Source organism: Poromitra crassiceps (assembly GCF_964638095.1).
Source record: "Poromitra crassiceps genome assembly, chromosome: 14".
Lineage (NCBI taxonomy): Eukaryota > Metazoa > Chordata > Actinopteri > Beryciformes > Melamphaidae > Poromitra > Poromitra crassiceps.
In genome coordinates this window covers 16,528,902-16,535,802 of record NC_139633.1, presented here as the reverse complement: position 1 = coordinate 16,535,802, position 6,901 = coordinate 16,528,902, and the positions used below count along the sequence as shown (strand labels likewise).

The 6,901-nt window shown below is 49.2% G+C and overlaps 1 pseudogene across 1 annotated transcript; it reads right to left on the bottom strand.

Moving 5' to 3' along the window:
- Positions 1–682: 682 nt before the first annotated feature.
- LOC310789032 (structural maintenance of chromosomes flexible hinge domain-containing protein 1 pseudogene) lies at positions 683–6,643 on the bottom strand (annotated as a pseudogene). Its single transcript has one exon. The product of its transcript is annotated as a structural maintenance of chromosomes flexible hinge domain-containing protein 1 pseudogene (transcript).
- Between the last annotated feature and the right edge of the window lie 258 nt (positions 6,644–6,901).

The following is a 6,901-nucleotide window of genomic DNA, read 5'->3' as shown; positions in this document are numbered from 1 at the left end:
CCAGATTAGATCAGATGTTTGGGTTTCCCGGTAAGGGCAGGGATCAACAGCATTCCTCACACGAGTCTGTCCCTGGTCCTCAATTTTAAACACTTCGGATCGTGGCAGTGATATCTCCCAGAAGTAATCAATTTTTGCGATTCAGATCAGAAATTGCAACAGTCCGAGTACTCACTGCCCCGCTCATCTCGTTTATTGTGACGTGCAGCCTAGGGTCAATGGCTGCTGTCTTCCCGTATCCCGCGGCGAAAGTCCCGTCTGGGCAGAGGGGGGGGGGGGGGGGGGGGGGGTTCCCGGACCCCGGACCCCGTATTAATTTTGTCGATTGCGTTGAGAGACCAGCTTAATATCCATATACCGCTAATCCATATTTGTAGTTTTGAAGAGACAAGTGCAAGATTTGCTCCGGGTAGCAAGCAGAGGGAAGGGAGAGATGGGGAGAGAGAGAAAAAGCGTCCGCCTTCCTTGAGAGCTGGAGAGCAATCTTGAGCTGATTGGCTATTGCCAGAGAGGGCAAGCGTGGGAGACACTGAATGGATGAGGAGAGAGCATGAATGAAAGGGGCATGCCTAACAATGAATGGGTTATACGACTGAAAGTAAAGGGGGCGTGCACTGTGATATAACCTGAACTGGGCGTTGGCTGAAGAAGTAGTCTTCATTATTGAAATTAGTCTAAAACATCACTTATTACTATTAGGCTTATTGGCTCCTTGCCTGGGTCTCTTTGTCAATGTCTCTCCAGCTCCCTCAGCAGCCCGTTTCACTGCTCTTCTAGGAGTGCTTGTGAGCTGCATATCAATCTCCCCCACCTGCTTAATCTTTTCCGCCATCTCTTGCCGCATTTTGCACATATCGGGTGCCTTCAGTTTTCTTATGCGTTCGTCACGCTCCTTTTTCGCAAGGTCCTTCTTCTGCAGAGCCGACCGGTACTGATTGAGCAGCTCTATTTCTTCATTCAGGGTCTGGCATTGCACAGGGAGGGGCGCCCCAAACACTTGACCGTTCAAATGCTCAATGGGAGGAGCTTTGTTCTGCGCTCCACCAAACTTCCCCCTGCCACTTATCCTCTCACCCTGCCTGGTCAAGATGGTGGGACACGGCATTTTGTTCTGCACCACCGCCCTTCTGTAGTTGTTTGCAGATTCCAGGTCATCAATCAGAATAGTCTCTCCCAGAATGTTTCTAAACACCTTGTCACAGCTCTCCGTGTTGTGGGGGTAGATCAGCAGATCTCTGACAAACACCGGGTTCCCAGTGGGATGAAAGAGACTCCGGCCATTTCTTACGTGCGGCAAGGGTCTGCTGCTTGGATTGCAGTACACACTGTCCAGGGGCATGACCTGCTGCCTGCCATTGGTTTGGTCATAGATCTTTCGTGCTGCGGCTGTTGTCTGGGTGATGACACAGTCCATGTCACCCATGATATGCCAGGAGACAACCACAGCTGCCTTATCATCCTCCACCAGGGCCAGGTGGCCGACCTTTCCCAACACATCCTGCACACCCCTGAAGCGATCAGGGATGGAGCAGACCCTTCTGGGCGTATTCTTAATCCTATCCTCTTCACAAGCCTTCGCTTTTAGGACTTTGTCAATATTTGGTATAGATGCAAGTTGTGCCACATTCATGTCTCTTTTCTTGAGCTCGGCTTTAAGGATGGCCTCTTTTTTACTTGCATCCTCCAGTTGAGTGGTGAGCAAGTTGAGGAGGTCCTGGTGATCGGCTTGGACCGCCTTGGAAACGGCAATAGCAGCAATGAGCTCATCTTTCTTTTTGGACAGTTCAGACATCTTCTGTTGCTTCTCTGCCTCATTATAAAAATGGAAGAGGAGCTCGAAAGGAGCCAGGGGAAGCCAGGACCCAGGAGAACTCTGGACGTCAGGTTTGAAGTGCAGAATATACTTACTGCCATCCTGACCAGGGCTATTCTCAAATATAGCCAGCCTAGTGATATGGACCTTTCCCTCCAACAAGTCGAACTGAAGAGTACTGGTCCTGCCTTCAAACAGAGGGAGACCGTTGCTGCTGTCCCCACTGGAGCTCTTTATCGAAACCACCACCTTCCCCTCCAGCTCTGCCCCTGTCGGGTTACAATATCTATCCATTATCCTCAGAGTCATATTCTCCACCAAGGTACGTTTGGCAGTGATGTCACTGTTGGAAACAACTGGGGTTGGTGGTTTACAGTTGGGGGCCAGTTTGAAAGGATCATTGGCCACCACGTTTATTATGTACTGCTCACTCAATAGGAATTGTAGACTTTTGTTGTCTACAATTAGAGCAAACTGGATGGTGTGCTTTCCAACATGGTCTGGGATGGCTTTATCTCTGAAGTGAAAACACTCATCCTTTTCATTCTCCATGGGCTTACTGCAGTTCAGTTGAGTGGCCCCTTCTGGAGGCTGCATGCCTGATACCTCTGCCTTCCAGAGGTACATGAACACAGCAGCAGGGTTGAAAGTCCTTATCAGGCTTCCCTCATCTGACACCACAGTCACTGAGAACACTGGGAAGGTTCCTCCTGCAGGAAACTTAGCATTGGTGTCGTACTCCACCGACAGGCTGACAGGTTTGTTGGGATTGGGGATGATGGTGAGGTTCACTGACGGCCCCCGGATGGTTCTCTTTTCTTTTCTCTTGTACGCTTGAAACACCAGCTGATACTCTCCCTTTGGTCCGCTCACACTTTGAACAGTGAAAGCAGCTTTCCCCTCTTTGTCTACTAGTTGTGAAACAAAAGGCAGCTCCAACTTCAGTGCTGAGGATGAGGACTTTACTGTCACCACAACGCTCTGGTCTGTGGAAGGATTCCCGCACATGTCACAAAGCTGGATGTGGAAAGGTGTGGGGATGCCATCGTCATTCAACACCTGCAAAGGCTGCTCTGGCCCTTTGACCAGTGTAAGCTGTGCAGGGTGCCCAGCAGTCACTATGATGCTGACATGTTCCACAAAGCCTTTGCAGGTGAAGTACAGCTCTTTGGCGCCAGGGGTCCTGGAGTGGAACCGCACACCTGTCACCACGATTGAATTGCTGCTCTCTTGCCATGTCAAAGCTACAGTTGACTTGTCCAGACCCTCAGCTTCCACAGTGGTGTGGTCCACACAGGCGGAGGTTAGCGTCTTCGTTACATTTCCATACTGGTCCACAAGCTCTAAGTTGATCTTTCCAGGTAGGGTTTGCCCCATCCTCACTGTGCTTTGACTCAGCATGACTTTCAGCTTTTTGGCTTCATGTGGATGAGGCACTATTGTGAAGGAGGTGTCTACAGACACATTTTGCTCTTGGTAGGACACCTGGAAGAAGCGCTCGTCCTGCACCATTGTTGGCACATGAACATTGGGCAGCTTCCCCTGGGCCAGATCCTCCAGACTTACATCTCTTGTCCAGTTAACCTTGATCATGGAGACTGTTTTGGCAATGAGAGGTACCTCCCTGCCTCCCTCATCATACAGCTTATAGTGCAGGTTCTCCAGCAAGCCTCCGGCCTCCCACTCTATCTTGTCCTTGTCCGTCAGCAGCAGGTTCAATCGAGTGTAAACCTCTATCCGGGATACTCGCTTGCTGGGCACCACCTTCAGCTCCCTCAGGACCGTTGTGATGTTCTTCTGACTTGGCACCTCAAATTTAATGTTGAGTGTATTTTGGTCTCCATTCATGTTTTTCAGGTTTATTGGCTTTGTCACTAGGAGTCCAGCTCCTGTGCTGCTGCAGTCAGTGGTCACCAGTGTAAGCTCCTTCGCCTTGCAGAGAACAATCAACATGGGGTGAGCTGTGATGTTTCCTGCTTCATCATGAATTTCAACATTGAAGGTGAGAGAGTTTCCATTCTCTACTGTGATGGGGTCGTCTTCTGGTGTCACATGGAGTGAATGTGGTTTACCAGGGAGAAGACTTATCTTGACAGTCTGAGAGTCTAGTCTGAGGCCAGGCAAGACAACCTTCAGGTCATGTGTCTTAGAGTGGTAATTCTGCACTTTGCCGCTTGCTTTGACACTTCTGATAGTGAAAGTGGTCCCACTGCCCTCCATTCCCTCATAACTCACATCCAGGCCACTGCATTTGAGTACAGGTTTGAGATCAGGAGGGGGATGAACTGGGTGTCCATACCCATCCAGGAGTTCCAATGGGATGTCGAATGGCACCCCAACATGAACGGGGGAGCTCACTACACCCACTGCGAAGCTCTCAGCACTACCCTCTCTGATGCTGAATTGGAGTTTGTAACTTGGAAGTCGTTTTCCACCAAAGGCGCTGGCATTGCTTTCATTAAGCACAGTGTTCAGGTAGAGTGTGTACTTCCCCAGCTTGTTCAGATTCTCAATGATTTTGAACCAGAATGCCCACTTTGGTGAATGTTGGGCGATGTGAGACATTATCTCTTGATCGTTTTTAGGACCATGCCAGACTACTTTGAGCTCAATCAGAAGTTTTCTCACTGTTCCTTGGCTCACTGATGGCAGCCTGCACATTGACTCTTCTTTTTTGTTCAGAATTTCTACATGGAGTGGCCCTAGTGGAGTCCCTGCTGGGTGCACAGTGTTTTGTGACCAGGCGTTGTCCTCTGGCCAAATCACTTTCAGCCTCTCTGGGAGCTTGGCTAGTTCATGGTTGATTCCTTTCTTGATGGCAGTGGCGGTGCAGGTCCTGTCAATCTTGGGTATGGGTATGGTCTTGAGCTCGCCGTAAAGCGCTTTTGGTTCTATAGCCACTTGGACGTATCCCCCTGTGGCGTAGACATCTCCACCATGATCTCCATACAGAAAGAACTGCACCACAGAGCCAAAGAAGATGGATTGGGTTTTCTGAGACTTCACATATTGTCCCGTTTCATATTTCTTGCCATCCCATTCAATGGAGGAGAAGGTCGCCCAGGGGTGCTGCATCTTCTTATTGGGAACATCTTTTCGTGTTATGATGCCCTTGAAGCCCAGGAACTGCACTTGCTTGTCCAAATGCTCATGACAACTCTTCAGCCACTGGGTAAACGCCTTCTGAATTTTGACTCTTTGTTCCTGTCCATTAATGATGTGTGTGAAGAGGGTGTCCTTGTTCCTAAGCTGCAGCTCAAGGTCCATGAAGGTGAGCTTGTTGGTGGAGACCTGGAATCTGTCATCAGCGAAAAGCACACCTGAGAACCGGCTGTAACACTCTGCAGGCAGCAGTGCTCCTTTCTTGGGCCGAGCACACCAGTCAAACTCGGATACTCTTGTGTAAGGTATCAGCCGTCCATTCCAGAAACATTCAAATATGGGCCTCTTCCCCCTCGCCTGATGCACAACACCGGAGTCATTATCATCATCATCTTCTTCATCAGCAGGGGCCAGTGCAGCATCAGGCTCTCTGGGATAGGTTTCCCTGTCATACAGGAAGGGGTGGTACCTCAGGACTCCTTCCACTGTGCCGTCTCCCTTAATAGAGGCCTTGAACTCAAACGTGTCCGCAGTTGCATTTAGGTACAGACTCTGCATGTCATTGTCAACCTGCCTGAGATTCATCACACTGGATCTGGGAGGCTTCTCTCGCAGAGAGATCTGAATGTTGATGTTGGGCAGGTGATCTGAGTTTTTATCGCAGGGTCTCATGTTCCCACTGACTCCATGAATGTAATAGTGATACAAGTGGGCTAGTTCTCTGGTCCACACGTCGAAGTCCCGTTTGAGAAAGGTGACATGTTCAGGCTGTAATCCTGTAATTACCACAGCAGTGAAGCTTTCCTTCTCCGACTCCTCAGCAATGAGTTCATGGAGGAACCTCTCATCCTCTTGCTTCATGTGAGAAGAGTCAGCGGGCTTCCTGTTTCTGATAATGCCGCTGTACATGTACTCTTTGTCCCTCTCTTTTCTCTCAAACTCGTCTTTTGAGAGAATCAGCTCATGAACATCTGGGGAGCTCACTGCTTTGGTGATCATCCTGGTTGACTTTCCAATGTAGAAAACCGCTTGTTTTCCTCCAACTCCAAAGTAAGATATATCACTGTTGAGACTGCGAGGGACTGGATCGGGCCGGACGTACCCCTCATTAATGCTTGTATCCTTTTCCCTGGCAAACTTAGAGAGCCTGTACACTGCCCAATTATTGAGCTGCTTAGAGGTCATCCCACGGCCATTATCCAAGACGATCACTGCAGGTTTCCCCAGGGTCTCATCAAACAGCAGTCGAATCTCTATCGCCCTCCCTCCTCTGTTTTTAGCTGTCGCTGTAAGGGCATTGTCGATCAATTCGGCAAGTGCATAGGGTAACGCGTTCTTGCAATCACTGGCATAGTACTCATACATGCCACTCCGGACCAGAGTATCATAATGAGGGAGGAACACAATGTGCTCCTCTGTTGGCACGGCCAGCGCTTGGTCCTCTGTCTGCAACAAGTGAAGGGTGTTGCCATCTTGAAGGTCATCAAAGCTGTCATGATTCAATAATGTTCTATCAGTTGTGGTCAAGACAAAAGTTTCATTTGGAGAGATAACAAATTCCTTGGATACAAGTTGACAGAAGCTTTTATAGTCCAAACCAGTTGTTTCCAGTAGTTTCTCCGTAACGTTAGCTTCTTTCTTTTCGAGGCGACAGTCGAACACAACTATTCTTTTATGTCGTTTTCCTTCGTCTTGGAAAGACACCAAGAGACGCCGAACCTCCGACATCTCCAAATCAACTTCAAAGCTTTGTTGAGGATGTACGTTACGTTAGTGACACGCCGCACGCGCCTTCAACACTTTCCTAACTATTGTACCTTGGAGCGATGACTGAATGGCTTGCAAAATGCCAGAGACGGCTTGTGTGGTCCTCCTGCTGCTGCTCAGTACACGTGTCCTCGATTGATCCACTTGTGTTGGTACTAGGGTGAAGACTGGAGAAACAACCTTTTCCCCTACACATATTCCCACCACTTATATAGCCTC